Below are 14,491 nucleotides of genomic sequence, written 5' to 3' on the forward strand. Positions count from 1 at the left end.
GTGTGTGTGTGTGTGTGTGTGTGTAGTTTTCATTGGTTCTGTCATTTACTAGCTAGGATACCATGGGTGGAGCCTGGAGTCCCCCTTTCTCAACTTTCAAAATACTTATATATTAGCAATAAACCTTGGATCCCTCATATCATAGATTTGTTGTAAAAATCATAAGAGATCATGTGATAGGTCACTTTGTAAATTCCGAAGTAATGCACACCTGAAGTACTTTGCTATTTAGATGGCAGCGTTGTTAAAGAACATTAAACTAGGGCTCATGCAACTTACTATAAATTCTCATTTCCATCCTACCACTTACTTTATAAGCACAGGTGAGTCAGTTAACCTCTTTGAACGTCTGTAAGGAGGAAACTGATTTTTGTGGTTCATGATCATTTCAAAGAAACATATTTGTTTCAGTTTTTCCCTTCAAAAATGTTTGCTAGTTGTTTTGACAGTAAATCAAGTAACTGCTGTGGTATACTGAACATAGAATTCTAGATTGGTAAGATTATCAGGAAGTCGACATTGTAATTACTAAAGGCCGAGCATGATCAAACTGTGGATGATGTGACTGTAAATATTTGATATCTTGCTACAAAGTTCATTCTCGCTACTAACCTTTGTTTATAGCTCTTATGGTCTGAGTTATTTTCACATATTAGAGATGGAATTGCTGATTCAAATATGGCTCCTTTTAACCCCCTGCAGCCAAGGACACAAGTTTTAAATTTGTGACAAAATTTAGAGTTTTGTTTTGGGTCAGAGAACAGAGTAAATATAACTGGTAATAATAATAGTAGTAGTAGTTGATGATTAAATGGGCAAATGCTATATTTCAGATAGTCTTCTAGTGGCTTACATGAATACATGATGTCATCTTCACTGTGTCCCTAGGATACACTATTATTTTTTTATACTGTATAGATGGGAAAACTGAAGAACTGAGGGGTTTGGTTCACATAAACAGTAACAAACAGAAGCTAGACATGAACCAGGGCAGCTGGACTCCAGAAAACCACTGTGCTTTACTAGCTGAGAATCATGGTTTAACTAGTGAAGCTGGCCTGAAAATATCTGTGAGTCTTATTGGTTCATATCTAATATGGTGCTAATAATACCTTAGTCTAGCTCTTCTGCAGTTGGATTTTCAAACATCCCAGAGTCCTTGAATGAGAACTCTCAATTGATTATATACATTTCTCTGTGTGATGGTGTCTTAGCCAGCTCAGGCTACTCTAACAAAATACCATAAACTGGGTGCCTTAATAACAATAGAGTTTTATTTCTCACATTCTGGAAGCTGAGAAATCCAAGATCAGATTGCCAGTCAATTCCGTGTCTGGTGAGGGCCCCCTTCCTGGTTGCAGGTGGCTGTTCTTCTCAAATGGCGGAAAGAGCACGCTAGTTCCCTGGTCTCTTAAAAGAGCCCTAATCTCAGTCATGAGGGCTCCACCTGCATGACCTAATTATCTCTCAATCACTTGACCTCCAAATACCATCACAGTGGAGGTGAGATTTCGACATATGACCAAGGGGGCAAGGCACAGCGTTCAGTCCCTAACAGATGATTTGATGGAGACATATGTTTTCCAGTTGTGTATTTCAAGCAGTGCATGATTGGTAATTCACAAATACATATACACAATTAGAATAAAAGCAAAATAGAACATGGGTTTGACTCGATCAATGCCTTTATTTTGTCATCATCAACCTCGGTGGGTCTCTCTAACCGAGGACCATTGTTGAGATCAAAATCACCAGCACGGAATTTCGTGAACCATGGTTGGCACTGACGTTCTTGTAGAGCATCGTCACCATAAACTTTATGCAACTTTTCACAAGCTTGATGCACGTTCTTCACTTTATGGAAGTAAAACAGTAAAATATGGCAAAAATTCAGTTTGGTCTTTCATCTTCAACTTGTTGTAAAATCTCCAAAACTCACCAAATTGCTCAACTTTGTTTTAGAATGAAGCTAGAACTGTCAGCTGTCAAATAACATAGCAGTAACATAGACGCAAATGACTCTAGTACTTCCAAAAATGAACTAGTGCCATCTGTCGCAAACATACGTCATGCCTTTTCTGACAACCCAATACAAAAACTTTCCTCTTGGACATTTTACAGGCAATTTTCAGGCAACCCAGACAATTTAAGGGACTGGAACTCAGCGTTGCATCTGTTGGTTTGGGATGTCTCTCCTTTGGACCTCTATTTCAGCAGTACCATAGACATATATATGCTTGATTGAATGGACATATCTGAAGACCTCAGGAAACATCCTGATAACAGTTTGTGCAACCGCTCAGCAGTTTTTAAATTTTCAGTTGTTGACTTCTTGCCAAATCTTTCCTAGTGATGTTTCCAAACCTCCTTTACTTTCTACAAGTACCTGACCTGGCACCGAATTATTTATATCCTCTATTGAGAAAATTGAGGTTATCTGACACCTGATTCCACTAATTGCTGTCAACTCCGAATCTGAAACTGGTATACCTTTTTCAGTGTTTACTTTCACTGTGCCAAGACCACCCACTCTACATTTTATTAAAGATCTATTTAGCTACTTGGAGTTGTGCTAGGTAAAGTTTGAGCCTATTACTGAAAACCAGCGAGGGAGGTGATTATTTCCAGATTTTACATATGAAGGAACTGAGATTGAGAGCAGCTAAGAAACTTCCTCGAGTCATATAGTGAATCGGGCAGAACTAGAATTAAAAACCATGGTTCTTCTCACTTTTTTCCTTCAGGCTACCAATTACTAGGACTTGTTTCAAGCTTTGCCTCTCTTTGGTAAGCCTGTTTTTACAATGCTTCGAGCATGGTTAGCTCTTTTACACGCTAAAAAGAAAAAAGTGCTTCTCTTGCAACTTGTGTGATTCTTCGAGCTATAACCTATGTCTTCCTATAACCATCACCTGTTTTGAAAGAGTAATTCATATTTTCTCTCTACCTATAAGAAGTATGTTTAATCCGGCCTCAGTTCAAACAGTACACACAACACACCTCTTAAAAGTTGTAAATGACCTTATAGTCTTTCGTTTTCAGCTTTCTCCGTTTGCTGTTTTTAGCATTTTGACATGACTAGATCTTACAGCCCAAGCCTTTAGTCAATCTCCCTTAGATATCAAGGCATTTAAAATGCAAACTGCTACCTCTGTATCCATCCTGTACGTGGTTCCTTAACCCTTAACTGATTACCTTTTTCACCCACCCAGTCCCAATATGGAGGCATTCCCTGCGGTTGTGTGCTGTGCTTGGGGCTCTGCCTACTCCTCTCTCTTTGCCAGCTTAACTCCTGTTCAGTTTTCAGGTCTCAGCTTCAGAGGCTCTTCCTCAGGGTGATAGAAAAGCCACAATGGGTGATTTTAAATTTTAACTCGAGAGTTAAATTGTATAATTCATACTAAATAATCTATTACATGTCCTGTCCTTTACATGATTATTTTTTGCATGTCTTTTAAAGGTGCAACCCTTTTAATGACTTACAAGTGATTCCCAGAAAATTTCTGTGGGGTGGAACTAGTCATGTTTCTTGCTACCTTCTCACTCCTTCCTATGCAACTTACATTTAATATTCCATGTATATATGATAATTATATAATAATTTACATCAAACATCAGAGGAAGTAAAAAAAGCATAAATATAGGGTTAAGCAAGATAGATAGCTATGAAAAGAATGACATGAACAGTCTTCAACCTGGTATTGCATCAAATGGTTTGAATTCTTTTAAATTACGAAAATGAGTAATCCTTCCTTTAAAGATCTCTTGAGAGAATTTTTTAAAATTACGGTATAGTGTTATACATTGTTACAATACATAATTTTTTTCCTGTAAAAGTTAAATTCCAGCAAATAAGTAAAAGCTTTTGAGGGAAAAGTCAGTGCCATCATTAAAAGACATCAAAATTGCAGACATCATCTACTTTTGATAAATGCGTCACCTGTTATCATTGCTTAAAGCTGCGTTGCATGTGCTTTTTAATTTCTCTGGGAAGGGGACCTTTTGCATCCCCTTGACAGCAGAGAGACAAAGTCTAAACGGTCAGGAAAACGGAGCAGGAATGCTCCTGCTGACTGCACAGCGAGCTGTCCAAGTTTTACATGACGAGGTCAGAATTGTGTTGGAGAGTCACTTTCCAAGTGTAGCATGCTTACAATAATTAGTGTCCTGACTACTCAGGAGATGGTTGTCGACACAGCTGTTGTGTAAGGTAGCGGGCACATCAGTGGCAAGGCACTTGGTATTGATTTGCGCACTGACATCTTTCTAACTATGTCATCTGAGTGAAAGAAGCCTCAAATTAACCAATAATAAAGTGTTAGAAGTTGTAGGAGCTGCCCTCTTGGGACTTGCTCTAGAAGAGGATAGGTGCCCCTCCCCCATTCAGGCCATCAATCCTGCTAAAGGACTCACAGTGACATTCAGTTGACCAGTAGGGCAGTGTAAAGCCTACAGTAATGCAATATTGTATCTAGTATGTGTGTGTGTGTGTGTGTGTGTGTGTGTGTGTGTGTGTGTGCGCGCGCGCGTGCGTGCGCGTGCGCCATTTTTATACTAGTTTTCTGTATGTAAATATATAATGTATGCACATCTGCAGAAATAAAATGTCCGTATACATATATATGCTATCATGATCTGAAGAATCCTTAATTAATGAGAACATGTGACAATAAAACTGTCAGGCATTACAGATTTTTGAAAAACTAATTTCACTAAAACTAATTTCAAAGGGACACAGGAAGTTATATTGTCATCAGAATTAGAAAAGGATAAACTTCTCTGCAAGATTTCTTGTTTTACTTTCGGATTTGATTGTATTGTCTATTTTAAATACGGCTCCTAGTTACATAGTTTATGAAGAGATCACAGATAAATCTGGATTAGACTAAGCTAATGTCACTATAGCCAGAGGCCACACATGTTTCAAAAACAGTCAACAAAAGATTATAGTTACATTTATCTTTATCCATATTATCCCTTGATCCAGTTTTACATTAAAAATAATCGTTCATTTGCAAACATTTGGATATTGTCTTATATTTTGATACAGACTTTCAGAAAATATATATTTTTTTGGCGTTGGTCTAATTTTTATAGTCCTTTTGAAGGACCTCACTGAACAGCATGGATTCTCTCTTTTAGCTTTTGTCTGACCAGAAATTAGGATCCCGTCTTACCATTTGACCCATTCCCCTTACCTCATAGATGTAAGATGTTATGTGATAGGTTTCATAAAAACCAAAGCACCTTTAAAAAGCAGCTGTCACTTTTGCAGAAGTAGATGCAAATATCACTAGGAATACCACAGGCATCAAGGAACATAGGAGTCCAGCACTCGCAATGGCCTTTGCGACTCACACCAGAATCTTCGCACAAGCCTTCCCATTTCTATGGCCTCATATATGGTCTAGTTTGCTACTACAAAAGGGAAATCAGTTTTATAATACTGGACCCAGGCACATTTTACCAATTTCTTTGGTGAAGCTATTTGTCATGTCATTTCTGTTTCTAGGGAGCTCTAATTGTTACTAAATTTCCCTGGCTGTTGGTTAGTCCAAACAGAAGACATTAATTCCCCCCTCTCACTGTTACCAGGAAGAGATTGCATGGTGAAGAGGAGTTTTAGCTGGACTATAGGCTATGGGGAATGTCTTGTCATTGGCTGCTATGTTTGTCAGTTTGATTACTGTCCCAGGCAAGCATGGGAGTTGAGATTAAAATTTGATATAAAATATGTCCCCTATGAGTGCATCTCAGTTGGTCAGGGCTGCTTGGCCGCAACTTATCTCTCAGGACCTTTCTTTGCCTGCCTCTTCCTTACTCCGTGCCCCAGGAGGCTGGTATCTGCCAAGTCCTCGTGTGTACTCTCTTGTTCTCTGGATTTTTGCTGCGTTTGACCAATATAAGGTAGCAGCAGGAGAGCAGAAAGGAGGCGGTCAAAGAGTCTGGGGTGTGATTCCACCCTCCGCTCGCTGCCTTGCAAATATTGGATCTAGGGGAATGCATATCTGATTGAGACACTATCATTTACCCATAGTCCTACGGTAGAATTTGACTGTGTTACTCTCTGCCCTGAGGTTCTATCTAATAAACTTTCCTGAAAGCATAAACATTTTTTTCTACAGAACTTACTGGCAATGGACGTGTCTTCCGATGGAGGGTGACATTAGTTGGATCATCAGGCCAAAAAGTATAGGCCATCAGTCTGGAATCTGGAACACTGTGGGAACAGTGATGATTTTTAGTAGTAGCCCTGACATGGGACAAACTACATAGCTCTTTATTTGTGCTTTTATCTGAGAGCCACAGGACATCCTTCACAGACCCTGTGGGTGTTATTCGATGAGATCCAGTCCTCCAAAGATGAGCAAGAAGCAAGGTGGGCCACTGTGACCTTCTCTTAACATAGGATGCAGCTTTGCATGTAACGTTTTTAATAGCCATAAATATTTATTCTTCTTATTTCCTCAAAACCAGGCATTTAAGTGAAAACTGTGTCTTGGATGTACTCTCATCCCCCACATTTACATTTCTTTAATAGCTTTAGAACACACCTTTTCCAGAAAGGCTGTCTTGATGACACTTGACCCCACAAGTCTAGACTCCAAGGGGGATAAAGCCAGGCATTATACTTAAGTAGCACTTTGAGCCCAGAGAGACTCGGCACATTAAACTAATAAAAAATGACTGTAAAACCATTTGTAAACATGAAGTGCCATATAAATGCTTATTAATAAGCATTTTTCTTCAATTTATATTTATTTCTATTCCAAGATGCCTCTTAAAAATGCATTATGGTTTATTGCATACAATGTCTTTCAAACAATTTGTAGTCAAGGCATTTTAGAGAGTTAAATACATGTCAGTGTGTGGCATAAATTATAGAAAGACACTTTGGATGGTAAATGAATTAGTGCCTTCAGTCATAAGGCCAGAGAGAAATGGGTTGTGTAAGCGTCTGGTTGGAAATATCTAGACTCCCTGGAACCAACCCTCCAAATCCCAGTGGGCCAGCTCTGTCCTTCATCCTTCTGAGATAAGAGTCCGTTCGGTTTATAGTCTGCTGGGGTTTTGTTTTTTTTTTGAATGATCCTTTGGAACACTAGGCATGTCTGCTCTGTGAGAACGTTTTACAGAGTCAGAGCAAGGAAAAAAACTCAAGAAAATTTAAGCAGAACTAAGGTATCATTTTATGTGGGCAATATTTTAGTGGCGAAGAGAGGCCGTCCTAGAATATAACAGGAGCGGGGACTGAAGAATATATAAGGTTTTAAAAGAGAAGTTAGTATCTGATTGATCACCACTACCGACCCCAAGAACTGTTTTTAACTCCGGGGAAATGGATTCCAATATAATGATGGACTTGAGCAGCGTGGAATTGACCCACACCACATAGTGGATATTTTGGACTGCCTTATGATTTTTTATGAAGCATTAATCTGAATCCATAATGAAAAGCATTTACTATCTAGACAAAACTTACAAGGTTTCAAGTATGAGAGACGATGGGGGCCCTATAATGGAATAAAAAGGACAAAAGTCACATTTGAATGCAGCCTTTCTAAAGGCTTGAGCATAGTACTTCTAAGTGGCGATTTTCAAGTTTCCCCAGCTGCCAAAAAACTCTGCCAAGTGTCAAACATGTTATTAGAAGAAAGTGGAATTTGAATAAGCTAGTACCAGGGACACTAATCTTTCCCAGATAATGACTTGCGTTGGCCTTTGCAGATTCTTATTAGGGTATGAGGGTTCTTACAGCAGAAATCAAAACGAGGGATAGAGATAGCCCCGGGTTGTCCCTCCACTTTGAGACTTCCACAAATCCTGGCGACAGATAAAGAGAGCTAACATAATCTAGGTGTACCTTCGAATTTCACCAGTAGATTTTGGGCTCACTACTGATTATGAACAACTGTTCAAGAAAAATTCTTTTTCTTTTTTTTTTTATTTTCTTAAAACTGATATTTGATATTTTACTTCTTTAACAGACCGCCTTAAATCTGCCTCTTTAAGCTTCTACTGTTTCTGAATCTCCACTCTTCTCTTTCCATAAAAACAATTCACAGTACTGACAAGGGAGAAGCAGAAATAAAATAGAAACACGAAACCAACCTCTGGACTTGGCATTAAATAACTTGCATGAAATAGCTTCCTATAACGCATGCGTATGTATGGACAGCCCTGAAGCAATGTAATTATTGCTGTCTATGGAAGAATCATCAAACCATTGAACTTCGGCAGCCATAACAGCAGTGCACTGTCTGAAAGAGGGATGACATTAATATTTCTTACTTGATTGTTAGGATGCTTAATTGAAGTAGAGCATTCTCTCAGACAACTAGTGTTAATATGTGAGCATGGATAAATTATTCTCCGAAAGGAGTGCCTGTGATAATCGGAATTTAAAACCATATCCATGTAGAAATAAAATTTTTAAAAAATCTTTTTTAACAAGAAAACATAGATTATGAAACTGCATCACATTTGAAACTTTATTATGGAAAGGAAATCTTCAATATCTGTGGTATGGTTAAGGCCAAATATTTTTAACCTGTGAGTGGAAATTCCAATAGAAAGGATGTTTGTTCAATTCAAGAGGTGATGTTCTGAAACTTAGAGCATAATAAAAAGAGAGAACCAGTGCTTCCCCAGTGGCTAGACTTTTTCCAGCCTGGGAATACTGATTCTCAAACTATCACTGGAGCTAGGAGCTGGGATAACTGCCACCATGTCTTTGGTAGAACTAATGTGCTGGACAGAGAGAAAGACTAAATGATTTCTAATATCACTTCCAAATTCAAGAGTGTTGTTTTTATTGTCTATCTTGGAACTTGAGTTTAATGATGTTAACATTGCACCGAATAGTACAGTTTACTTTTGTGTTTCCTAAACTCTTACATTTTTAGGTAGTTCCATAAAATTAGTAAAATAGAAGCTTGAAAATGATCTCAATATAGAATATTTCATGAGATGGAATTATGTTGTCAGGTCTGGCCACGGAAGTTTTGTATTCAGAATACACAGCAAAAGTACAATATGCAGAATAGTGATTTATTTTAGGGTACGGTTTTCTTTCTGTCTCTTTGAAATTCAAATACATATATCAGAACAGACACTTATATTTTTAAAGAACTCTCAATGCAAAGACCAGCAACGTGCATTCAGATTACATTTTAAGTAGAATAAACAGACCATGAATATTTATGTGCTTTGGAGGGACTTGGATTCCACACTCTGTATCATCGAACCAAGTAATTATGCAAAGATAGTTTCACTTAAAATTACAAATGCCATATTTTAGTTTGTGTTCAACAGTTTTAATGCATATTGATAATGGAAGGAAATAGCTTCTATTTAAAAACAATACATTTAAGTTGGAAAAATGCCATTACAGCATATTTTAAAATGTTAAAACGGCTGGAATTGTGTTAGGGGAAGAGCTAACGAAGGTCCAATGCTGACTGATGCTTAAGAACTAGACATAATTGCCTCTTTTGAAGAGAATACACTTCTGCAATTTACTCTGGTAAGTCCTTATGCTCTGGCTTATGCATTCATTGTGCTGAGCTTGTCCAGTTTGACCTGTACATACGACAAAGTGCATGAGGAACTCCAAATAGAGGTTATTATGGGTTAGGAGCCTGGTGACGTATCTCTAATAGGAAATCATTTGAATGGCAATTTAGTTCCCTTATCTTCTTCCATGATAGATCATACAATTAATCTTTAAAAAAAAAAAGAGTTTGCAGCCATAATGTCTACATAGTCCTCTGCTAGGCATTTGGGGATGCTTAAAGTATGTTACTAAAAAGAGGATAGAGAAGATGCCTTTGAAATAAATAGGTAATGATACAAAGAACATGTGTATTTTACTAAAATACAGGGTGATTAGTAAGATACTAATGGCCTCACATTCTATTAAATAGAAAATTTGGGTTTAGGAATCAGATAGACATAGTTTCAAATTCAGGGTGAACTACTTTTTAGCTCTGTGGTCTTGCACAGAATTTTTTAACATCTTTGAACCTCAGCTTCTGTGTTTGGAGACCTGCATGTAAAGTATTTATAATGTAGGAGAACTTTTTTTTTCTAATTAAAATTTATTGGGTGACAATCACAGGAGAACTTTGTATGCTACTTACCTCGCTTCCTCCTCTTCCATGTCCTCTCCTCTCAATGAGATGTCACCCTCCCCAGGGCCACTATACCACTATACATTTGACACCTTGAATTCGTGTCCCCTTCCTATCGCTATAAAAACCTGCAAATACCCATTCAGCTGCTCTGCTGTTGCAAAATGTTTTCCTCTCCTCACGTACGTCTTCAGGCAATGTTATAAATACAGTGCTTGTACAGTAAGTATATTATATATTTATGGAAACCTTCGGGTAGGGCTGGAAAAATCCTTTTGCTTTCTTGGTAGAAAGGAAAAGAAATCCTCAATGATTGACATTAATACTGGTGGAAAAAAGGAACTTGAGGAATAGGTGTCTTTTAAGTATACTTTCCTGAAATGCAGAGATAGATTTCTTCTAGCTCAAAGATTTAATCTTTATTCCAACTAAGGATAGGCTTTAAGATTAGAAAGGTACATGGAGATGATTTGCTGCAGTCTTCTTCCCTCAGGCTGGTCATTCATTATTATGACAATTCTCAACTCAAGCAACTGAGGTTAAATTGGAAAGTGAAGAGAAGGGACTCGAATAGCTTTCATTAAGCTATAATCTGAAGTTGCAGTAGGATGTCCTATGTTGATGTGCCTTGTTCGTATGTTCTACCTTCTCAACAAACTTCTAGAACTGCAGGGAACTTTTTCTCTCTTCCTTGTCGGAAGACTTTTCTGTCCAGCTGTTAAAGAGTTATAGGTTCTTTACAGAGCAGGTTAAATCATGAGAGTTTTTGTGGCAGGAACAGCTAGCCAATTCTGTCTCTTTGTCTTCCTGGAGAAGAAATGAAGCTACACAAATCAACTACCTTCCGTGGCTCTCTTGTCGTTACTTTTCCATGTGCTTGAGTTCTAACCAATAGCTAACAAGCGGAGGTGATGGGTGCCGTTTCCATGTGTCTTCAGAAGAGCATCCTGGATCTACCAGACTGTCCTTCTGGCAGCTGGAATGGGGACCACTGATCACGTTGGAAGTCACCTGCTACGGGTGGAAATACCAGATTAAAAGGAGTTTGGGATGACACCCATCCCATTGGTAAGACTAGCACTGGAGTCTTGCTCAATTAGCAAAAACAGGAAAAATAATCTATTTCAGTGAACAACTAAGATTTTGTGGTTTAACCATTATGAGCTGTTACCATTACTTTATCATATCCATGCAGTTTAATCTCTAAGACAAAACTTATGGAGAAGCACATATATTTTATTCTCCTATATTCAAAATATATTTGTTTTAAATATATGTATATTTATTATATATAATACATATTAATACCCGCATGTATTTACTCTATATTACATATCGATAAATGAATAATGCATGTATGTAATATGTATGATGTATCATGTCTATATAATACATATCGTATTGACAGGAATCAGAGGAAAGCAGTCAGTCAGCACTGTGGATAAGTTGTAGAACTATAAGATTTACTTGTAACATCAGAAAAGAGAGCATTTTAAACATAAAGTCTGATGACTGCAGAAAAGTGTGGAGGTCAGAATTACACAAGAACAAAATAAGTACAGTAATACCTTGGTTTGGAGGATAATTCGTTCTGGAAACAAACTACTCATATTGCAAGACGCCGCTCGTTTACCACGTTAAACTGGATTAGAAATGTTTGCTCATCTTGCAGAACTATCGCAGACCATGTTACTCACAATCCAAGGTTTTACTGTATTTGCAACGTTGGAAAGAAGGACATCTCAGACAGTGAGTGTGATACCACAGGAAGCCCTGTGTGGTACAGGGAGAGTGACAAGTCATTGAATGGCACCATCAAAGGTACTTGTTAGACTGCACATGGAGAGCATTTCCTACGTGAAGTGTGGCATAGGAAGACGGGTAAGCAAGCACTGTCAGCATCACTCCCTACCTCCCTCTCACAGAGCCATTGGAGATTTTTTGGTGTACGTACGTATTAGAATTAAAGGTTACAGAAATAGTCAAAATGAGAGAGGTCTTGAGTTCAGGCTATGGATGTGGCAAACATAAAATAGAGTGAAAAGAAAGGAATTGAAGTAAGGTATGTATTAAAAGTATCAGCCAAAGATCAAAGTTTTATTAAAAAATGATCTTGTGTGGTGGTAAAACCTTGAGAGATATTTGTTCATAAGAAAGACAGTGACGTTGAAAATATTATCTGACCTTGTTAGTTTAATAAAAACTGTATCAGCAACTGATGTATCTTGACCTTGACTTTTATATGTTAAAATGACTAATTCTTATCCTCAAGGAAGTGTCTGGACACTAAAGCGTTCTGTTAATGGCAAAACCATTATTATAGATGAATATTCCCCAAGTTTTTTGTTTGTTTTTGTTTTTAGATTTTTTTTTAAATTAGGGAATTGGGGGAGGGGAACAGCATTGGGGAACTGGGGAAGGGGAACAGACAAGTTGCTGTCCTTTTGTTCTTCAGTCTAGTTGTGGAGGACGTCGCTTCACTGGCCCATGTTGGTATTATCATTGCGCTCTTCCTGGGTGAGGCAGTCGCTTGCCGGCCATTGCACGGCTACTCATTGCAGCTCACAGCAGCTCACGCCGACTGCCGGCCACTCAAGGTAGCTCACGGCAGCCCACTGCAGCAGGTGCTGCAGCCTAGCCATCACCGGCGACTCATGGCAGCCCAGCTCCAGGTTGAGCTGTTGTTCACCATCTTAGCTGTAGAGGGCAGCGTTACTGGCCCTCACGTGGGATCTGAACCGGGGTCCTGCTGCTCAGAGCTGGCGTCCTAAGCCAACTCCTAACCAACGCGTCACTCAGCCGGCCCTCTCGAAGTTTTATAATTGCATATTAGTGTAGTCTTTTCACACAAAATGATCAATGCATTTCATGCTGGAAAAAATAGGTACATATAAACATATGAATAAGAAACGATGCAGCTACTAGTGAAGGACATTTGCTTGAGAGCTAATTACCCCTGGTTTCTGCACTTGTGACCAGGATTTCTGAAATGATTTGCTTTCTATTTTGGAGCCTCAGTTTTCTGATCTCTCAAATGGGGATACGAGTTTCTGTCTCAGAGAGTAGTTGTGAGAAAAAAATGAACTAAGATTTGTACAGTACTGGGTTTTATTCAATCAGGTACAGATTAAGCTCTAAGAAAATCATTTAAAGCCTTAATGAACATTGACATTTTCATCCCTTCTTCCAATGAAAGCCTCAGAGTTCTGTGTCTTTATATGCAAATATGTATACTTGTGTGTCCACATGGTTATTTTTGTGTAAAAGAATATGTGTGTTTACATGTATATTTATATGTAAGCTCTGTGTATATACACCTTCTTATGTAAAGAAAGATCAAGAAAAGACTTGGATTCAATGTTTGCAGATATATACATAATGAAATAAATCAATTCTAGTATGAGAATTTTCAGAGGTAGACAATGGAAGCCAACTAATACTGGGAGCAGCTCCATAAATATATAAGCTTACACTAAATGTTAACATTTCTGATCCTGTGAATTGAATGTTTTCAGATCCTGATTAAGGCCTCAGAACACATATAAATGTGAAATATTCAAGTGGTTGAAGGAGTTTTCTCAATTATATATTCACTTTAATATGCAAATATATGATCAGTTTAATAAAATCTTCTAAGGAAAATTCCAAAAACTAGAATTACAGTCAGGTATGTATTGTTAGCTTTTGGTATGGTTAAATTTTGCTTAACATCCATTTCTTCATGTGTAAAACAGACTGATATGTCTGCTCACTATGTCTTCTAAGGCTGCCATAATTAGGAAATGAACTGCTACTTATGAAGAGAAATCGAAGATGCACGTGCTATAAAATACTTGCTATTACTATCATTATTGTGAAGGATATAACACCAAGAGCATTGGTTCCATAAGCTTGTAGAGCATTTTTTGTCAAGTACCCATAGAGGATCATAAGCAGGAAGCAGTAACTATTGTACAAAAGAAGCAGCAGCAGCATGTTTCTATTTCAAGGGAATACCGGGCACATTGGAAAGGGTTCCAAACAGAGCCATAAAAATAATATTTAAGAGATGGAAACCATGTCTCATGAGGACAGGGGAAGGGAATGAAGGTGGTTCTATCTATAAGATAGAATCATTGGTTTATCTTCAGCATATAAAGAGGATTAATCAAAGGTATGTCGTTATTCTACATGTTTTATTGAAAAAAGGAATTGACAGAAAGAGAAGTGTGGATGAATACAAGGAAGATCATGTATGATAGGTCAGTACTGGAGACAATAGCCACAGAGAGTAATTCATACTTATTTTTGAGCATGTCTATCTGTTTATCATCTATATGTCATTTATATATCTGTTTGAAAATCGAAAGCTAGACCAA

The sequence above is a fragment of the Hipposideros armiger genome, unplaced genomic scaffold, assembly GCF_001890085.2.
Source record: "Hipposideros armiger isolate ML-2016 unplaced genomic scaffold, ASM189008v1 scaffold_80, whole genome shotgun sequence".
Taxonomy (NCBI): Eukaryota; Metazoa; Chordata; class Mammalia; order Chiroptera; family Hipposideridae; genus Hipposideros; species Hipposideros armiger.